At 36.9% G+C, this 22,492-nt stretch overlaps 1 protein-coding gene across 5 annotated transcripts in view; it reads right to left on the minus strand.

Annotated features, from left to right (window-relative positions):
• Nucleotides 1–22,492, minus strand: part of ptprfa (protein tyrosine phosphatase receptor type Fa) — a 204,898-nt gene that overhangs the window by 164,393 nt on the left and 18,013 nt on the right. The window lies entirely within an intron of this gene.

Genomic DNA, 22,492 nt, shown 5'->3' on the forward strand with positions numbered 1-22,492 from the left:
GCTTTTTGTGGGAAAGCAAATAAATGCTAGATTGCACATTCAGAGTCATTACTCAAAACCTTGACAACTTCACAGCTTTCAGATTGTGCTCACTAGCTGTTGCCATAGTTACCAAATAATGTGACATAATTTTTGCAATGACAAAAATACAATATATAATATAATATTAAAAAGTTATAGACAACATGATTGTATTTTATAAAAAATAACTCATCATGTTAACAATTGAAACTTTTGACAGTTTTAAAATTAATGCACAGAATGAACAACACTAAGAAACTTTTTTTTTTTATTAATGCAATTAAAGAATAGTTGTTCCCTACAGCTAGTTACAATGTCAGTGTGATTGCAAATGTGTTCCACATATCAAATATTTTCTGGCCCAGATCCAGGCCAAACTATAATTTTTGCCTCGGCCCAAGTGCCGCAAAGAATGATGGCCCTGAAGTGGCCCAGAACTGGATTAAAGACAACGGCCACATATGGACCATAACCTGCCAAAATATCAGACAGTTATACACCCTTAGCTGGCCCTGAACTGGGCCAAAACAATGTTTTATTATTGGTGCCAATTCTCAGCCTTAAGTAAACCAGAATCCCCAAATCTGAGCCACACCTGAGCCTTATAAAGCCCAGACCCAACCCAGACACCAACCAGTGTCGGCCCAGATCTGGCCCACATCTGGTCCACATGGATTTCACGCGCGCCAGATATATTAATATTAATATTTCATATTATTGCATTGTGTATTACTATAATCGCCATTATTCATTTTGTGACATGCTTTAATGTACACACAAACTATGCCAATAAAGTAGATTAAACTGAATAGAAAATCAGACTTTAAACCCACACATCATGTAACTGTAACTGCATAGATTTTTCTATTTATATTTATAAAGAACAAATCAACCAATAAAGAGTAAGTGTATAAAGTATACAGTCTATAAGAGAAACGTAACAGATAGACACATGTAACTTAATCAAGAATTTATTGCAGATGTGTCAAAGAGCAGTACCACAGTATGATGCATTGCAGTTGCAGTCCACTCAGGCAGAATGAAATAGTAGTTCGAGGATCAGGGCATAATTTAAGTTGTTTTAATTGTTACTATAGCTACAGAGGAAGGGGATACAAGGAGAGACAAGCGGACAAGCGTTAAAGTCGAGCCCTAATGGGTCACATAATAGGCTGCCAGATCATATCCTGCTTTAGGCCACATATCACTGGAATGATCTGGGCCACACTCCTCCCACCAACAATCGGCCCTCATCTTGTTTGCCTGATCCACTCCGTGCCATCATTGCCACAAATGGCCCAGCTCTGGCTGGAAGGGTACATGCCATTGCTGACAGGAGCCCAACAGTGCCAGCTTGAGGCCACATTTTGGCCATGTCCGTTTGCTATGTGGGTGTGTATGTGTGTGCATAATCACATTTGAAATAATACTCACTCAAGTATTAAAGATATTTTTTTTATTCACATAACTGCTCTCCACCAAATTATAGCGTTGTTCATACATATCAAAAGCTCACTACTAAACCTCTTAGATTTCTAAATAATGCAGAACGGCAGCATGCATCTCACAGCTCTAGCACTCAAACCCCTGAACCACCTGTCAAACATGCGTGTTTCCCTACAGAAACCAATTACTCCTGGACAGGACTGCTGGGTATTCTAGATAAAGTGCTCGGACTATTAATTAATGTGTTTTGACTAAGAAAAAATGAGGCAGACATAAATTATAGATGTATCATATTTCATTAAACTTCTGGTTGATGGAAGGGGCTCTTCAAAGCAGGGAAGCCAATGCCAGAGAAAAGAAAAGAAAATTACCTGTGGAAATATAAAACTGTTTCACTCTCAAAAGCTGAAAAAGATTAATTATTCATTGAAGCAGAGTTCCTTGGGTATATTTTTCCAAATAAAAAGGACATATCATATCTGAATGAAATGTTCCTAAATAAAGATAAAATGTTAATCCGTTTTCACCAGCTGCCACCCACCGTAAACAGCATTCAGTACAGTGAGCAATGAGCATGTGGCTGAATCTGTGTGTACACGTCCAAAATTAACACTCGCCAAGCACCAAAGGCAAGTCAAATCTGGCTTTATTGAGTCAGTCGGTAATATATATATATATATTTTTTTAATAAAGTGCATGGTTTATTTATTAAAAAAAATATATATACATTTCTTTTATGTAGCTCAGCACTCTCTCCTCCTTCAATACCATGACTGAGGTGCCCTTGAGCAAGGCACCGAACCCCCAACTGCTCCCCGGGCGCAGCAGGAAAAAATGGCTGCCCACTGCTCCAGGTGTGTGTTCATGGTGTGTGTGTGTGTGTGTTCACTGCTGTGTGTGTGCACTTTGGATGGGATAAATGCAGAGAACTAAATCCGAGATGGGTCACCATACTTGGCCACATGTCACGTCACTGTCACTGTCAAAGAGTAAGATTAATAATTTGACCTTTGGCATCTCACCAAAGTGATGTGATTCAATAAAATAATTATAGTTATTTGAAGTTGATTTGTTTTATTTTATGTTCCATTTTTGAGGCCTGTAAATCAAATTGTGACATTTTTATATGTGTATTTATTTATCTATTTATTTTGCATTGTTTTCATAAGAGTTTGCAATTCACTGACAGACAGTACTGAACATGATGCTGTAAGTGATAAAAAACCATCTGCTATTTGCTGCCAAAAACAGAAATAAACACAGAGTTCAGTTTACATAAAATGTTACATTAACTACATGATACATGTATCTATTTTTACCCAGCTTTATTAGCAGGTGTGGCAAAACATTAATTGTGGACCCTGTGTGGATGTGTATGTGCTTGTGAGTGTGTGGCTTGTGTAATGAAACTTGAAATGTATACTATAACTTGAAAGAAAAAATAATCTATGAAATGAAATTGTCTACAATGAATAACACACACACACACACACACACACACAGGCGATGAGAATAGGCACAAGTAACATAATGCATGAACTGAAACTGAAGCCATGATTCTTGGTTTCTGAATAGTATTGTTATTTGTGTCACATAATTCTACAAATGCCTCGGTTCGAGTTTCAATTCAAACCTCACACAAGCCCACATGAGTTCAAGCTTGTGACACTGCTTTCCTCTTCATTCTAGCTTTTAGTCTAAAGGACTGTCATCTGAGAGGACAATAGCACCTGCTGTTAGCCAAGTGAGATTCAATATGTGAGCTACAGCTGCATCTTTTTATTCAAGCATGTTTGCAATGAACTGGAAAATGGTGATATGAGAATTTCCTTCCAGGAAGTCAGACTCGTAAAGCTACTTTACTGTTGGTTAATTAGCTTGCTAATTGGTAATGTGGGTCTCATGTCATGTAATGTGCATGTAAGCAAGTCTTGCTTGGAATCATGTGGCAATGAATCACAGCAGATGAACAAGCCAGGAAAATCTTACACTTGCAAGTCCTGTGACGGCACTTCTGCAGTGGAGCAAAGTCTCTGGCTATAATCCAGAGGTTTTCATGCTTAATAAATGCTGACAGACTCTTTTTCGAATTAGAAAATTAATGCTGTTTCATTCTCTTGATCCGCGGGTGTCTTCTCTGTAATCCTCATGCTGAGAAGGATTGCGTTCATGAGAATGACCCAAACCGGCGAGTAATCTGGTTGTCTAAATTGGCGTCACATCAAACTGCCAAATTCATCAACAAATGCTGCCAAACGCTCCTCTGGGGCTGCGCTACAATTGCTGACTTTTTACTGGCACTTGAGATATTACATAAACTTTTCTCTGCTTTTCTAAAACTGTTTATTGTTATAATTGTATTATATAACTGGTTATTTTGTGCGTTATTATATATATATATATATATATATATATATATATATATATTGAAACAAACTTTTTATTCCGACTCCCCTCCCTGGATTATTTCTTTGTTTATTTTGCTGTTTATCTGATTAAAACAAAATAAACAACACAATTGCTGAACATTTTATCACAGCTTAATTTCACTGTTTTCAGTCCTTTCATTTGTAATGCTGAGAACTAAAACTCTACATGTGCTTTATACATATATATTATATATAAAACCAATTTTTTAAGGGGTTTATATTATTTTTGTAGGATACAGTGGAAAAAGTATATTGCGTATATCTTTTGTCTTTTTTCTTATTTAGTTGTCTATATTTTCTAGGTTGTATATTAATGTGTTATAAGTTGTGTTCAGTAGGGGTGTGTATTAGCAATAGGGCTGCACGATGTGTCGTTTAAAGGGATAGTTCACTCTCAAATTAAATTTTGGTATGTTTTAGCTTACCTCAAGGACATCTAAGATGTAGGTTTCTTTGTTTCCTCAGTATTTCCCATTTTGATATTTTTAGGTCAAACCGTTCTTGTCTGTGACTCACATAATGGATGTCTATGGTCACCACCTCAAAGAGCATGCACAGAGGAGTCCAAATTAAACAATTCCCCATCATAAGTACACACTGATCACCTACGACACGAAACGAGCAGTTTGTGTAAGAAAACGAACAGTATTTATATCATTTTTACCTCTTGTACAAAACCATGTCCAACTGATCTGAGTGCGCTAGTGCTTCCTGATGTGACTTGCTCTGGCTTATTCTGCACAAGCACGGAAAGCCCCGGATGTGATCTAAAATAAAATATTGCAATGTCATTTTTTCCCAATATTGTGCAGCCCTAATTAGCAAGAATCTGGCGAAACGATATGTATCACGATTCACGTGTTGAGATGCAATATGTTGTGATACGTATTTTATAAATAGACCATATCAATTTTTAGACCCTGCTTAGGTTCACATTTTAAGTTTAGAATTGTAACATACAATGTCATAACATTTTGATCTGAACAAAAGAATTACATCTGCTTAATATCAATGAAAAATAAAGTGCTTGCAGGATTTCTATAGAAAACAAGTTTTAGAACAATAAAATAAATACAGATGTTGAACATTTTTAGAACCTTTCCACTTGTATTTCACAGGTTTTTCAGTTTGCATTTATGTTCAGTGAGAATTGCCCTAAACCACAAGAGAAAGCTGCAGCCACGCGGTGATCCTACCACCCGCTCTTTCGGGATGCAGCAAGTGTACACCAAACCAGGAACCGGAACAATTCTTTCTTTTTCCATTACTAACAGTGAACTATATTAACACTAACATTAGTGGCGTGCCCTAATGCTAGAATTTCCTGTCACTGTTTAAGTTCAGAAATGAAGACTGCTATCTAGTGGTTGGGATATAAAGAATCGATTGAGAATCAATACAATTGATTGCAATTTGAATATTTGAGTATCTCCAAACTAAATATCACAATACTCACGTGTATCTATATTTTCGAGTGTTTAGTATAAGTAATCTGTGAAATGCCAGACTTCCAAATGAGAAAAAAACATGGGAGCCTGTTTAGCAGGAGTGTCTTTAACCTTAACAGCCCGATTGTTTTGGTTTTCTTGAGTCTTCGTGATTATGACAGTGTACACAAATATGGCTAGATTTCATCAGCAAAGAAGGCAAACACTGAACGTGAATGACAGAGACTTACAAACATGAAGGAGGACTGTGTCCAAACAACACACAGATACAGCAGCAAAGTGACAGCAAACGTTAATGTCCACCTTGAAGACCCTGTTTCCACAAAATCTGACCACAGAGAATAAAGCCAACCTCCATGAAAGAGCTATCTGCTAAAACTTCAATCACAGTGAATAATAAAGCAATGTAAAAAAGATTCAAGATCCTAAAACCTGGACAGCTGGAGCACTAACAACTTCAACATCTGCCCTGGCCAAACAAATCACCTGACTTGAATATTATCAAACCCCTGTGGGCAGTTTTGGAAAGAAGACTAAGAAGCTGATTCCCTCCACCAACATCTCTGAAGCAACTGCCAGATGTTTTCATAGACGACATTTAACTAGAGACCATTCAGAATGTGAATGAATATATGCTAAAACACCTTATTTTTTATTTATTTTTTTAAAATAGAGACTTAATTAAAAATACACGGATAGATTTATAGTTAACAACATGCTTTGCACTTGCATTGGAGTGAAATGGATTAGTCAATGTTGAAATAAGGTGCTGACATTATTTTATGCATTTTTTAATTAAAGTGATAGTTTCTGTTTTTAGGGTTCTTGTGGTTACCACAGCTTGTGGTTTGGTTATAAGATGGTTACATTATGACTATGGTTTTTGTTGTATCATTTAATGAACGTACGTACTACCAGCACATCTGGGAACGTAACTGTCAATTATGTCACGGCCCCTTTTTAGGGGAAAATAAACTAGATTTCCCATAGACTTCCATACAAAAAAGCAACATCCGTATAAAGGCGGCAGGCGTGAATAACTTAAAGCTGCGGTAGGTAACTTTTGACACTCTAGCGGTTAATAAACAGAACTGCTTGCGTCTTGCGGGAGAACATCGTAACCGGAACTACTTCTCTCTGTTTATGTCTATGAAGAATCACAAAGGTACTGGGTTACTCCGCCGCGGTGCCCCCGAAGCAATCTAAAATAGTCCGAATATAAACACTTATTATAGGTGCACCCTAGTGATTCAGGAGAGGCTAAAAACACGGTTTGGAAAATGGATTCATGGTGTACTCACTTATTATATAAATTTTTCTACATTTTGAACACAAACAAAGTTATGGACCGCAGCTCTGATTGGTTGTTTTCTTACCGGGAGCGATGGAGTTTCTGCAAATGTCAATAGGACCACTGGGTCATCTGTCTCATATTCTACTGTCAGGAGATAATGACAGGTTTAACAAATATGTAAAAAATATATTTTTACAAAAGTTACCTACTGCAGCTTTAAGAAATTCCTAAGACTAAACAAGTCAAGTAATTATATGTCCACTGTTACGACCCTGTGCTTCCTCTTCTCACCTGCTGGTGGCGGGATGACTTGGAAGTGTGTGGAGGATTGCACACCCCTGTTGAATAATATCCTCTAATTGTGGAGAGTATAAAGAAGGGACTGATCCTCTCAATTTCACTTTCTCCAGGGGAATGGCAGTCCTCATGAGAAGTCATCGACTCTCTGATTTTTTTGTTGTTGTAGCCTATCAACATGTCCTCACCATTTGGATTATTATTTAAACCCTAGATATTATGTTATATTATTTTGATATTGAATTATTTTAATACTTGAATAAAGAAAGTCAATCAATCTGAACAAGTGCTACTATTTTATGTTATGGTCGAGAACGAGCTGGCCGTGACATAAATTGTGTGTTTCGTCCGCGATCCTTTGGTGTAGGAATGTTGGCGAGTAGCTATGTGATTATTTTTGTGAATGGTTACCTTTTTAATGAATGAACTAGTTAGAGTGTATCCAGCTGGGTTGTATATACAATTCTTATGACGGAACACTGTTTGTTGTTTTGTTTATTTTGCCTTTTTTATTTTTAAGGGTTATCCTGGGTGGAGAATTATCTCTCTGTAGGGGTTACGCTTTCGGACTTTCAGTTTAACTGATCGTCACAGAGTTCAGCGTTTAATGCCGCCCTGAGCCCGGTACACCTTTGAAGACTAGGTAGGAATTAGAGTTTTTCCTGCCTGCCACAGAGCGTGATTTGGTCAATTTAAAAATATGTCCCTATAGCCCTATTCGGACGGGACTAGTTTTACAGGGGGTCGTTAGAGATATCTGCGTTTCACAGACGTACTTGGTGATTTTAATCCCGTCCGAATCTGCCACGTCTGTGTTTTTCTCACACAACCTCTGTGATAATTCCAGAGCAAATTACCTACTGTTTTTCAGCAAACTCAGTGATCCTCTGAGAAAACTAATCCCGTCCGAATGCGAATGTCTGTGATTGCCAGTGATATTTTATTTCACAATAATAATAATAAAAAAATAATACAAATAATAAAATCAAGAGCAAGATCGCGTAAACTGTTAATACCGGCTATTGTAATATCAGCATCAGGTAAGATTACTCACGTTCATTTATTTACTCAGTTACATAATGTTTTAATTACATTTAATAAAAATAAAAATAAAAAAGGAAAACAAGTTTAACTAAAAGAACCACACATTAACAAGGTTTGCTATACTAGCCATTTAGTATTTATTGTGTAATAATACTAAGGCAATCATTCTGAATGAATGCAATGCACGCATACAGAGCGCGTAATCTCTGTGACGCCCAGATGCACAAATCAGACCCTCCCACCTCTGTAATAAACACGGAGATACTAGTCCAGTCCGAATTGGTACATGAAAATCACAGACGTAAGGTGGTAAGAATCGAAACTCAAACGTAGTTTAGAAAACTAGTCCCGTCCGAATAGTGCTTATGACGCTAATTGAAAAATAAGCCAGGCTAGTTGTATGGATGGACAGAAAAGTGCACTCAGTACTCTGAATATAAAGACAAAATATATACATTTACTGTACTTGTACCTCATCGAGTCACCAGGTAAGCCAGTGAATGATTTTACTTCGTATTTGAAAGTAAACATCTTTTAATGTATATATTATGTCTTTATATTTAGTGTACTGAGTGCACTATTCTGTCCAGCCATACAACTAGCCAACTTAGCTTTTGATTAGCATCATATGTATTTATGATATTTCCATAACAGCAAGATATGGATGATGATGGCAGGTAGGCATGAATTTTAATTTTGGGGTTTTACAAACATTTTTGGTGCACCCAACCACACAACAACTCTTTGGCATGTTGTAAGGTCAGTCCACTTCCTCGATCCAATACTGTATGGTGGTTTGTTTTCCCCTAAAAGTGGGCGTGAATCTGTTCACAGACATTCTATGACGTTGCGCTGGTTGTGCGTACTAATGCCAGTGCAGTGACAACTTAGTTAAGTAGATGTTACTTAATTCCAGTGTGAAACTTACATTTTAATTGTTTCAGTACAAAAAAACACCATTGTTTTTTAGCCTAACAGAATATTACAAGCGCATCAGTATCAGAAACAGATGCTAGCAGATATTCATTTCATGAAATTCATTGATTATTGTTTGCATGATCATACACACAAGAATAACTGTGCTCAATATATCAATGAACACATTCATTTTTACCACTCAGTCATATTTTCTAATATTTTCTGATTGTCAGAGAAATAATTTATTTACACTAAGACTTGAAAAATGAAAGCAAAGGGGATGTCGAACACACAGAAACAGACATTTCCATTGCATTCAAGTACAAGAAATTTCAGTTTAACACACAGAATGTAAAAACACAGGCCCTCGGTGACATAAAGTATCTTGTATCTGCAAGATATAGGGTGACAGCGGGGTGAGTTCACATCTGTTCTGATATACCGCTCCGGTCCCCAGGGCCAGAGGCTGTTGCAGACAGACACAGTGGCATGAATTCATAATGTTAATCAATGTGAAGGACGACACACCCCACTATGACAGAGAAACAGATTCGCTTGAATTATGCCCATGCAGAGCGTGGAGAGGAAGTGCCATTAGCCAACACACGATGCATTAAGATTTCACTTGTCCTAATTACATACTCGCTGAGCTGCTGGTCATCCGGGTTCTATCACACACCCAGTCACATGACACTTGTCTTGACAAAAATAACAATGCATTATTAATTTATGAGAGTGTACATCTTAGTGAAAGTGTTGTGATAACCAGTTTGGGATCAACTGTAACCTTTGCATGTCATCACGTTTAAATGCAAAATGCATGCTTGATTGCTGTTTATATGACATGCTTGAATCTTGCACGCTAAAGTCATATTTATGCCACAGAAAACATATGAAAACATATGGCATTAAAAACATATGCCACAGAAAACATGTCAAATCCTCTAGCAACTTTTGCCTTCTGTTTATTTAAGATGCTTTCAGTTTTTCTTCCTAAAATGTAATTGCAATACGGACACAAATATACTTTTAATAAAGGTAATGCTAATACAGTTTCATGGCTAGAGCAACATAGCTGTTTATGGCTGGTGAATATTCATAATTCATCCAACATTAGCGAACATGACAGAAAGTTCCCTGAATAAATTGTGACATCTCATAAAAATAAACAGCCAGACTAACTGTAAGATTAATCTAATAATTACACTAAAAGCCAGAGTCTCATTTAAATTCAACACAACCACAAGCCAGAGTCCTCAAAGACACACAGAGATCTTACAGAATCGTCCAAAAACAAGGTTAAAACAGCCACAGAGAGAGGTTTGGTTTTTAGCTTGAAAATGCTCGAGCAGTGAAATACTTCATATGTAGGAGTTTGGAGTGGATAGTGAGTTTGCTATGAAAACAATAGCTGATGTATTAACGCAGACACAGGGAATTTGGCAACACAGAGAATAAATTTACAACATTACTCAATACTTTCTATGATATTTGCAAACTGTTAACTGACTGTGACAAATATCTTGAATTGGTTTAATGGCATTTTTTTATTTTTTTTTCCTTAAGTAAGAAAAGCCACATCTTGTAGAACACACGACAAATGTATAATTTCATGAACTATAAACTAGTCTGCCTAAACCAGCTGTTATAGCTACTCATTGGTGCAATAATAACGCTGCCCTGCATCATATTTGCTGAATGAAATCCAATACATGTTTCTTATAAATTGTGGGCTGCTGATTCCAAACACAGTGTCTGTTTTGCTTGAGTACATCACTTTCTCTCAAAATAAGATGTATTTTGTAGCATTTCTGCTTTTCAAAACCATTTGTGAAGTAAATAAGTCTTGTATTATTCAATTTAAAATTAAATTAATGCATTTAGCAGATGCTTTTATCCAAAGCAACTTACAGTGCATATAGCCTAACAGTTTTAACCTAACAGAATCGAACTCACAACCTTACGATGTTAATACAATGCTCTTGTATTAACACTTATATTATACCATACTTATTCAACCTAATTTTTCAACCCAAGAGGCCGTGATTACACTCGGTCATGTGACACGTGAGAGTAAAGAGGTGTGTTCGACTTGAATATCGATCGATGTATGACATCAAATTACAGGGAGAGAAAGCAAAGGAGATGTCTGCTCTCTTATAGGCTATAGCTCTCACAGTACTTTGATGAGACACGATGATCAGCCTAAGCAGTGCTGCTTTAAGTCAAACACATCTAAACCCCTCCAAAAAACATGTATTTTACCACCTGGAACACGATTTTTACCAGTGATTGTAAAGCATTACTTTTAAAAGTAACTTTCCCCATCATTCGCTGACACACATATAAATAAAAAAATCTTCATTCTTATTTTGTTAATAATTTAAAAAAAAATGGACCTTTTTTGCAAATCAGCAGACATGCAGGGTTACGTAATTTAACTACATAATTCAGAGCACTGACCTCGCTGGCGATTAAAGAGACTTTTTCCTCAACCTTAATAATTCATGCTAATTTACACATTCTTCACTCCCAGGCAGTGCGGAGGACGATTATGAGCTCTGATAGGGAAGAAGAAACCCCACAGCATCCAGACTCCACACTATAGGTGGCCCGTGAGCATCACGAGGCTCGGGTTTCACTCATTCCCAGCCTGCATGCACAGGCCTGTCCTTAAATCTCTCCTTATGTACACTACCTCCGGGAATGAGGGTCTATTGATGTCAGCTTACACAGATACCACTCATCAGGGTAGTGAAGAGTCATGTCTGCCTTTTGTTTTATATTTCAAGTGAAAGGAATTGAAAAACACAGCTATATTTATATAAGGGGGCCACCTCAGGAAGACGAGTAAAGAGAAAGGCATTACACTGAGGATGTGTGCTGTCATTACACAGAATAGGTGGTTAACATTTTGCATTGCCAACACAAAAGAGCCCAGGTAGGCGGACCCATAAAAAGTGGAAAGATACAAAGCTCCCCTATCAGCACTGTGCCCTTGAGCAAGACACTTAATCAAGATCGCTCCAGTGGGACTGAAGCAGCATGGCGTGCACTGCAAGTTGCTTTACATAAAAGCTTAATGACAAGCAACCAAAAAAGGCAACCTGGAATATAAATGTTCCAACATTTAGAAGTTAGTAGATACAGAACACTCAGAAACACTGTACATATGGATCACTTGGGTTGTTACCGACGTCTGGTGAAAATGTAAAGTCAATAGCACCTTTAGAATTAGATTTACTAAGAAAAATGGTGGTGTGTGTCTATATATATGTATATATATATATATATATATATACACACACACACACACACACACACACACACACACACACATTTATATATACTATTCACTGCAATGTTTTTGAGTCTCTTCTGCTCAACAAGTCTGCATTTATTTAATCAAAAATACAGTAAAAATAGTAATACTGTGAAAAGTATAAGTATTCAAAATCTGTTAATGATTTGAATACAGAGTATATTTTCACAAAAAAATATTCCTGTGATCAAAGCTGAAATGTTTGCATCATTATTCCAGGCTTCAGTGTCACATGATCTTCAGAAATCATTCTAATATGATGATTTGCTGCTAAAGAAACATTTCTGATTATTACCAATGTTTAAGACAGCTGTGCTGTCAAATATTTTTATGTACGCATGTCAATAATAATCATTTGTTTCTATGTTTCTTCTAAGGAGGATGCTTAAATGAAATGAAACAACTCCACATAAAATATTCACCATCATTTGCCATAAACTACTGTAGCTTGTAATGTGAATAATCTTAGAGTTATATTCTTAGAGCCAGCTAATTTAGCTCTCGTCCCCAGGACCGCAGCAGGGAATCTCTGCTTTAGAGTCAAGACACGGTGCACAAACCCACAGACAATTAACCAGGCCACTTCAATCTCTTCTATTGTCTTTCAAGGGCTGCCCTCAATTACATACACAGAGAAAACTGTGATTATTTTCACTGTGGTGAGATAAAGTTTCTTCTTTGTGGAAGGTCTGGGCTTTATTACGTGCTGCAAGCCATGAGGATTTGCTCAGAATTGACTAGAGTGAGATTTTAATCGAGCAGGAACAGGAAACACATATTTTCCTCATATCCATTTGCCATTTACTGCTCAGATAAATGGAGTTACATATTCAATATGCATCTTTCCAATGATAGAATATGTATCAGGCACAGGCAATTATAGATAATCTTTCAACTGTAATTTGTATGGATTACTACATCCATCACACACAGTGAACAAGTTATTAATATGCAGTTGATCTCATGTATTTGTCTAATCCTTGTTGTGTATAGCCTCATAAACGCTGACCTTGAGCTGTCAAGGACTACTCTGTATGTCAGTGGCTCGGGTGATTGTGTTTTTGACATTGTGGGTGTCATTTTAGTGGTTTATTTAATCATTTTGCAGGTTAAGAAGCTCATTAGTGATATTTAAATAAACCACTAACCCTAAGGCTTAAACTATGCCTTTTGTACGATATAAGACTGATACTTTAAACTTCTACACTCCAAAAAATGCTGGGTTATTTATTTTTTTAACCCAAATGCTGGGTTTAGTCTGTTGGGTCATTTTATTGGGTTGTTTTTAATATTTTTACCCAGGTGCTGGGTCATTAACTCTGGGTTATTTTTGTCTACCTAACCACTGGGTTGACCCTGTCTCCGATGAAACTTCTCAACATCGAAGCTGCTGAGAGCATGTGCTTCTTAAGTATTGTGATGTCACACACATCTCACCAATCCTCCCTTACCCACATGTTCTTCTGGGGTGGAAAATGAACTTTGAACCTTGAACATCCCGTACTAATGGCCTGTCAACACTCTCACTGTGATCACATAACACGTCTCTCCAACAATAACATAAGGGCTGTCATTATAACAGACCCATTGCACACAAGAATAAGAGAATGAGGACATGGTGTGGATAGGATTGAGGGAAATGGTACAGGGACAGACTCTGGGTCTTCCTTCAGTCTAGCGCAGGACATGCAGGAAACCTATCATCTAACGTGTCAAACTGTGGCGAGCCCTGCGGCAAACAGCACGGCCAATTAGCCTTAATAACAGCCCTTACATGCCTTGCCCAATCCTCTTTCATCCCCACACTGCCCAGTCCTTCACCGACACAATGCATTTCACTTTTTCATTCCATCACGTCTGGATGGAGCCACATTTACACACATACACACACATGAATACACACACTCCCTGTAATATCCCAGAGGACAACTTTATCACTCTGAGTATGCTCTTTCATGGCTCTTTTCTTGGTTGCAGATACAAGTGATGTTATTGGTTATATACTGAAAGCTCAGATCATCTGGTTTTGGAAAAATATGAGTCCTTATTGAATCTCTTATTTTTTGATTGCAGGATTTTGGGTTCTTGGCAAATATGGGCCGAGTTTGTTTGAAATACCAGAAATATTGTAGAAATATTATCCGATAGAGATAGTTTTTTTTTATTTATTTATTTCTACACCATATCAGATAGATCACAACATATGTCAGATATCAACAGTTTGGTAATACTTTACTTAAAGCTTTTATATGCATTATAAAAGTATTTTAATGCATTAATTATTAATTATTTACACTAGTTTCTTGAGCTGTAATCTGGACTACTTTTCTAAAAGACTGTTCTTGTACTGTAAATTAGCATTGTTGTGTAAGTCTTTAATATAACTGCACAACTGCCAGTTACTTCTAGCCATGAAGCAGTGATGCAGGTGCATTTCTTGTTTTATCTGAAATTAACTTTATAAAAACTATTTGTTTATGTCTGTGTGTGGGAAGAGGACTTTGCTCTCTGCTCGTAGGAGCTTCTCTCCTCTGGTTTATCCTGCGGGCGGCTCAGTGCAGATCCATCTCTCACATTAATAATGTCCTGACATGAGGAGAGTAAAGCCAAGAACAACCATGTAACACCTGCACTGCAATACAGCACGACACAGGCTCATTACACAATCCCCATCACCACCTAAATAAACACTGCATGCACAGGTGTGCACATGCATGGAGGTCCACGTGCTTTATCAGGAAGCATTACTTCCTAACTTTGTGACTCTTGTGAGATGTAAAGATCCCACTGCAGAAGAAGTTTGACATGTTGCAGAATTAGAGGTGATGTATGTGCGTTCAAGGGCTTAAGTTTCCTCTCAGGACCAAATCTCCAGCTAAACCTCACAATCTGTCTCCATCAGTCTCGAGAGGCTGGTTGATCTGCATTATACACCGATGCAATGACATGCTCAGGTTCCTTCAGACCTAAGGCCAGAGTTTGATTCCTATAGAGTGTTGCTCTGCAGAAAGACATTTCCCATTTCATGCTTCATGTGAACAGACCGGTGTATGTTCATTTCATTGATTTAATGAGTTATCTGAGTCAAAGCGGACAACTTCACCGACTACAGGCTCTAATCTTCTTTGCGTGTGTGCACGTGTGTGTGTGTGTGTTTGTGTGTTTGCAAATATTTTATAAATTTTTATAATCAAATATATCTTTTACAGTTCAAACATTACAGGGAGATGTATACGGATTTCTGAAAATTATGTTGCGGTGCTGAAGTGAAATAGCTGGGCAGTTTGATAGCCGAATTATAATAAGTTATAATAGGTATTATTATTATTATTATTATTATTATTATTATATAATACATTAATAGGAAAATGGGCCTAATATCCACTTGATTATCGACAGAGAAATCTGTTTAGGTCAATATATCTGACTATCGTCGACACAGGATATTATAGTCTATCAGCACAACCCTAAAAATAATAGAAAAACAAACTAAAAAACAACAACTGCATAACTAATTAATAGCAGATCTGCTTCTCAGTCAAACTCTGTAATTATTATTGAAACATTTGTGTCATACACATCCACAGATCCTGAAAAGCATGTATTTGTGCAGCAAATAATTAAAAGAAAGGCTGCTATCATTTTTGTCTGTTCTGCTGTAGCTTAAAAAACTAAATTATGCATCAATCCAGTATAATAATTAAGCACAGATGTTTATTTTTTGTTTTATTTAGTTTTTTTGTGCGTGAAGTGACAGTATTTCACCCACAAGCCGGAGTCCGTATTCAATGTGTTTGACACTCCTACTCGATTGTTTGAGCACCCTAAACTGTTGCTGACACATGAGGAAAGCTTCTACGCACTCAGTACCACAAAGTGAAATGCACTCAGTTGGATGCCTCAGTTCAGTCTAAGGGCTACTGATCAACAGAGAAAAAAGCCTGATCAAGGCCATAGCAGCCAGCATCACATTCATGTGGGTGTAAAGTCAGCCGAGGCTCTAATACAAAGGCTGCTGTATCTGTACCACACCTGTAAACTGCATCTCTGAAGAGGCTTTTGTCATGAAATTAAATCTTTGAATAAATCATTTTGTAGATTAAATAAATGGGAGGCAGCGACTGTGTTGTTAGGAGATACGGTCCATCTGTCTCATGGACCGATGGGGGTCTTAATGTGCTCATAAGCCCCCGGAGCCCCTCAGTCATGTTCTTGCCCCACACCAGGGAAACACCAGGGAAACACTCCCAATCAACAAGAGCCTCGGCTGACTTTACACCCACATGAATGTGATGCTGGCTGCTATGGCCTTGATCAGGCTTTTTTCTCTGTTGATCAGTAGCCCTTAGACTGAACTGAGGCAATAGTGAGCTTACGTATCCCAGCATCCCCTTCCTCCAGCTGTCCTCGAAAGATGCCGTGTGCTTCTTAATTGCATGAATCTCAAAGCTTCTCCTCCTAATGAAACGTGGACCACAAACCCTTTAAATCTCCAAAGAAGTTACATTTGATGCAAACATTGCTACAAAATCATTATCATGACAAGTCCGTGTAACGCTTCACAATTCAATTTTTGGACAACATGGAGCAAATGCAAAAAAAAATATTTCAACTACTTCATAAATGAATGATTGCAATTCAATTTAATTTTTTCAATTTTACTTTTACTAAATTGTGACTTCAGAAATGATCATTTATTAAAAAAAAAGGAAAAAAAAATCTTTCTTTTATTTTTTCTTTCTTTTTTTTTTAAATCTTACAATATGCACTGTGGGCTGTACCATTAGCTGGTGTGCTGCAGACTGTTTCACAAAGGCTTGACATGGCTTAAAGTATCCTACTAAAACACTGGAGGACACACCTTATTAATAATAAACATATAGGCTACTATTTACAGACAAACAGAATAGCCCACAATATGAAAGCAAATTGCGCTAAATTGCACATTATGTGTGTTGTGCCCCACTGAAGAAAATATGTGGCTGAATGAACAAAGACAAGACAGTGGTATAAATTAATAAGCCCAAACTCTGTATATTTATTAATACGATGTATTAATAAAGTATAGATACAGGAAAGCAGATGAGAATGTATGTGCTACTCGCTAAACTGCTATCCTCCAATAGCCTTAATGGAAGAAGACAGTGTAAAAGTACAGCTAAATTCATTATACACCTTATTAATGTTGTGAACTATATTTCCTTGCGCCTACTGGGAAGCAGATGTGACCGGAATATGAACGCTACAAGCAAATTCTCAAGTTAAGCATTTGTTTTCCTCCCTTTGAAAACAAAATGCTATGGCTTAAGCCTTAATGCATTGAGACAGTGATTAAAAAAGCAAAACATACATCTCATTAATAAAGCATAGCCTACTATTTACACACAAGCAGAAGAGCCAAGAACATGAATGCAATGTGCATCATGCACACACACATAACCATCGGGGAACATTCTAAAACCCTTATCGTGGCTTAATGCATTAACAGTGTGTTTTTAAAGGACCAAATTCAGTAAACATGATACAGACAAGCAGGCGAGTCCAGAATTAGAATGCAACGTGTTCAATTATGCGTTAAGGTTTTCCACACAAGGAAAACGTTTAACATTGCTTATGCATAACAGTTTTTAAATTAACAAACTCAATAAACATTATTAACATAGGCTAAAGTATTATTCATAAACACCAGCCACACTAAAATCCGTCTACATTGGCTGTATCTCGTCAGGGTTATGTTTGAACTGTAAAATCAACATTTGAAAAACATCATAGCCGACAGTAATTTGCTATGCTCTGCTATACTTTACACAGACTTGCGGGACTTTGGAAGTGACCGCGCCAGCGCCAACTGCCACCGAGTTACATAATTCATGATAATGTTGTAGCCTGCTGAAAAAAAACTATATGCATCAAATGTATCTTTTACAGTTCAAATAATACAGGGAGATGTATACGGATTTCTGAAAATTATGTTTATGAATAAATATTTCGTCTATGTCTCTGGTGGTTATGTGTGTGTGTATGGCACAATTTTCTATGGGAGGAAATTGCTTTTACATGTTGCATTCATGTTCTAACACATAATGTGCAACCCCCATCACCCCCCTCCATGCACAAATGGTACAACCCAAAGCGCAAATTGTAAGTTAAAAAAAAAGAAAAAAAAAGAAAATTGCTTCGATTTAATTTTTTTAAATGATCAATTTCTGAGGTCACAATTTAGCAAATAAGTAAAATAAAAAAGGAAATAAAATGGTAATTGTTCATTCATGAAGTAGTTGAAAAAACATATTTGCTTTTTTGCATTTGCACCATATGGTCTGAAAATTGAATTATGAAGCATTACATGGACCATGACATCTACAAAAACTTTAATTTTGCAACTACATCATCAAGTTAACAATTCGATTGAAATTTGTGTCACACAGTGATATTGATGTCCGAATTAAATTTCTCTGATGTCTGTCAGTTTGAGGTCATTTAAATTACTATTCTAGTTTACTCACAAAAGTTGACAAAACAGATATACACTTTTAGAATTTACACACTTTCCTTCCTAGAAAATGGACCAAAAATATTTTGATTCACACGAATGGTTTCATACAAATGTATGATAAAATTGTAAAAAAAAAAAAAAAAAAAAAATCCTCTCCAGAATAAGAGAGTCCTTTTCTGCAATTATAAACACTAGGGATGGGTATCGTTAAGGTTTTAACGGTATTACTACTCTTACCGATACTGCTTAATGGTCCGGTTCTTTAACGGTATTCTTATCTGTACTTTGTGTTGTGTGTCTGTTTTTTTTTTTTAAGAACAAGTTGAGAACAGAATTAACATTTCTTAATTTTTTTATGTAAAATTAATAATGGGCTTGTCTTGGACCAGAGGTGTTAGGAGGAGTTGGTTGGTTCATAGTAGCTGCAGCTTAAAAAAAAAAAATATATATATATGAAAATATATGAAAATAAAATATATATATAAACAAGTAGAATATATGTTGATTTCATTCTCATTTTTCCCAAAAGAAATCAACAGAATTTCTATGTAAGGTTAGCAAACCAGGGAGATTTTACATTTATTTTAAATGATGTGAACAACATTGATTCAACATGATTTTAGCATACATACCTGACGTAGGTGGGGCAACAACCAGAGACGAGCTAGCTAGGCAGTCGATACACATAATGCACTTTTGAAAGATGCTTTGATAGATTGCTTGTGTTTCCGCCCTTACAATCAAATATTGTTTTGCACATATGACAATGAGCGTTGTCAGCATTAACTCTAGTGAAGTATAACCACATTTTGGAACGTTTTGCTCTCTCTTTTGTCACTCTTTGTAATAAGCGGGGGTTTTCGTACTGTTATGCGTGTACCGCACTCGTTCTTGTTGTGTGTGTGTGTGTGTGTGTGTGTGACTGACAGACAGCCTCCGCTGCGCGCATGCGAGTTCTTGCAGATCTCACAGACAAACGTCTTAATAATATCGCAAATTAGAAATGTTTGGTAAGATAAAATGTGCACTATAACATTAAGCAAATCTCATTCTGAAGAAATTTTGTTTCAAGAGGAAATAATGAAAAGAAAAGAAAATGTAGTTCTCAAGCCATTTCATTTGGCCTTAAAAACTCAGTTGATTTTTCTATCAAATAATTTAGCTGACAAACATGAAATGATTACATACAGTGACCCACTCCTCATTAAGGACAAGTGACTTGTCCACCCTTATAACACAGCCACTACTATAAACGCTCATTAAAATTCTTAGTTTTGGAAAAGTAGATGCAGAGTTCAAAGACGGGAGTACTGTTTGACTTGAGAGGATGTTTGTATGCTTTCCATGCCCTGCTGTTGCTTTTATGTGGGCTATCATCAGCAGGTGCGAGTCTGAGAAGTGATGAAATTTAGGAAGGCACGAGGAAACTCTGGTGATAAATAAAATATGACTGCACATGTGGCAGACGGCATTACCCTCTCATTTCTCAACACATCAACCAGCGTGCACATGCCATGAAAGTGTGGATGAACACAGTCATCGGCTTCAGAGAATTCCTGGAAATGTAAACACATTGCAGTCTGAGAAAGAGAGAGAGAATGATCCTGGTCACAACACCTCGTGGCACATAGAGGTGAAAGCCGCTGGTGGTTTATGATTTCTTCTATTATGCTTAATAAAACAACAATTTTGCAATTGCACCAAATCAGCCTCAGGAGATTCCATGGCAAAAGGTTGCCAAGCTGCACACTAACTCATTAACAGCGGGAGTTCAAGCGGACATTTCTGCACTTTCATCCAAGCGTGCATGTGGCAATCTCTTTTAGATAAAACACTACTGTGCATGGCTACTCAGCAAAGAACAAATTAAATCAAGTTTTTACAGCCGCTAAGGTTAACTCTAAATAGTCAACAGATGCTCTCTTGGAAATGTCTAATGGCTAGTTTATGGTTTTGTTTACCAGAATGCTTAATTAAAGAAAAATAATCACTGTGAGGCATTGCAAACAGTGAGTGAACGAGAACACTGAAGCCCTGTGGCTTCAGAGACTCGAAAAAGAGCATATGAAGAGCAGATTAAATATATAACATTCAGCCGTTCTTCGTTCTGTTCACAGGCCGAGAGGCAACTGTGTTCAGTGTGCACTGATGTGTTGAAAATGAAGTCATGAGAGAATATGGACTGTCCTGTGGTCACGCTGCTGGCACTGGTGACTGAATCTCTCTCCATCTCAGAGACCAACGTCATAAAGGCCACCAAAGTCTTACATCAACACCTTTCCGCACATAGTGAATCTTCATGACTTTTCCATGACATTTTCATTGATTCTGGATAAGGAATTCTAATTAATTATTTTATAGTACTGCTGGATCGGTACTAGCTCTCAGATACTAGTTTTATGAATAAAAGATTAATCTCTTTCTCTTTGCTCCTAGTACAAAATGAAAATTGGCAGGTATGTTGAAAGAAACAGTAACTTATTGAAATGTATCATGCCTCATGTAATCGCTCAATCAGTGTTTCAACCCAGAGAGACATCAATAAAACGGCATGGGAAAAAAAGGACATAAAAATTGCCTTATTTGAAATTTAAATATATGTAAACATTTGAGTTTTGATCATAATATGCATAAAATAAACAGCAATTTAATTTTATTGTTTGGACTTTAAATAGTTTAATAATTTTAACCTCTAAAATGATAATAATATATTAAATGAGAGTCCTCTCTGTGTAACCGCATTAGCTTAGAGAGATTTTTTCTTTAAGAAAAATATGCATGTACTGTACCTGATATTTATCCACAATTATCAATACTGAATCACATTTTGAATCAAATCAAATTTAGAGCTTCTGAATCTGAAACAAATTTATTTTTTTATTTATTTTGAAAAACCCTTAGCTGACTTTTTTTAATAGAATGACTTGCAGGCAAGTTTTACTCCACAAAAAGCAGTAAAGCCAAGTTAAATAATTTAAAATGACAGCAAAACTTGATAAACATACTATAAATTCACACAACTTAACATTTTACTTATTTCAGTGCCTTTTCCAGCCCTGAAAGATGTGTGTTAAAAGGAATAATATGTTTAATGGCGCTGCCATGAAAAATGATCCTGGCATGGGTTAATGCTAGGGTCAATTAGCATGAACACCTGAGGGGTTTCTTTTAACTTGTCATCTGATTCAAACAACCAAGCACTCGCTGAAGAAATCAAGAAATAACTGAAGCGCTCAGGCATGAACTCATGAATGTTATGCTGTTATGGCGCTTCTCTTCTTGTTTCTCGTTTTCTTCTTTAATGTTGTATTGCACATCGAGTAACAGGATTACACACAGAATATGAAGCCAGTGGGGGGCAGCAGCACATGGACTGACATGATACAACATACATTTGGTAACAAATCCCATGCACTTCTAAACAAAACATTTACATGACAGTATAACATAATGCACATAATGCATGACAAGAAGACCTAAATGAAAAACACTGCAAAGTGCAAAACCACTCGCCTCACAAAACCGGAGCCTCCTTTTGATAACAGAAGCAGTTCCGTCAGTGTACGGGCGCACTGCCCACATTAGTAGCAGATTGCACTGAAACTGAGTGGGGCCAGACCCAGCAGGCCACTTCCCCTCCCAGGCACGGAGTTAAAAACTCAGCCTAAAACACGTCTGTGATTGGTACGACACTCAAAACACTGACAGGATGAGGCTTAAATCAACCCTCTGGATGCTTAAATTATGACCTGTGAATAGATAATGACAAGGGGTGTG

Source organism: Carassius gibelio, chromosome B6, assembly GCF_023724105.1.
Source record: "Carassius gibelio isolate Cgi1373 ecotype wild population from Czech Republic chromosome B6, carGib1.2-hapl.c, whole genome shotgun sequence".
In the NCBI taxonomy this organism is placed as follows: domain Eukaryota; kingdom Metazoa; phylum Chordata; class Actinopteri; order Cypriniformes; family Cyprinidae; genus Carassius; species Carassius gibelio.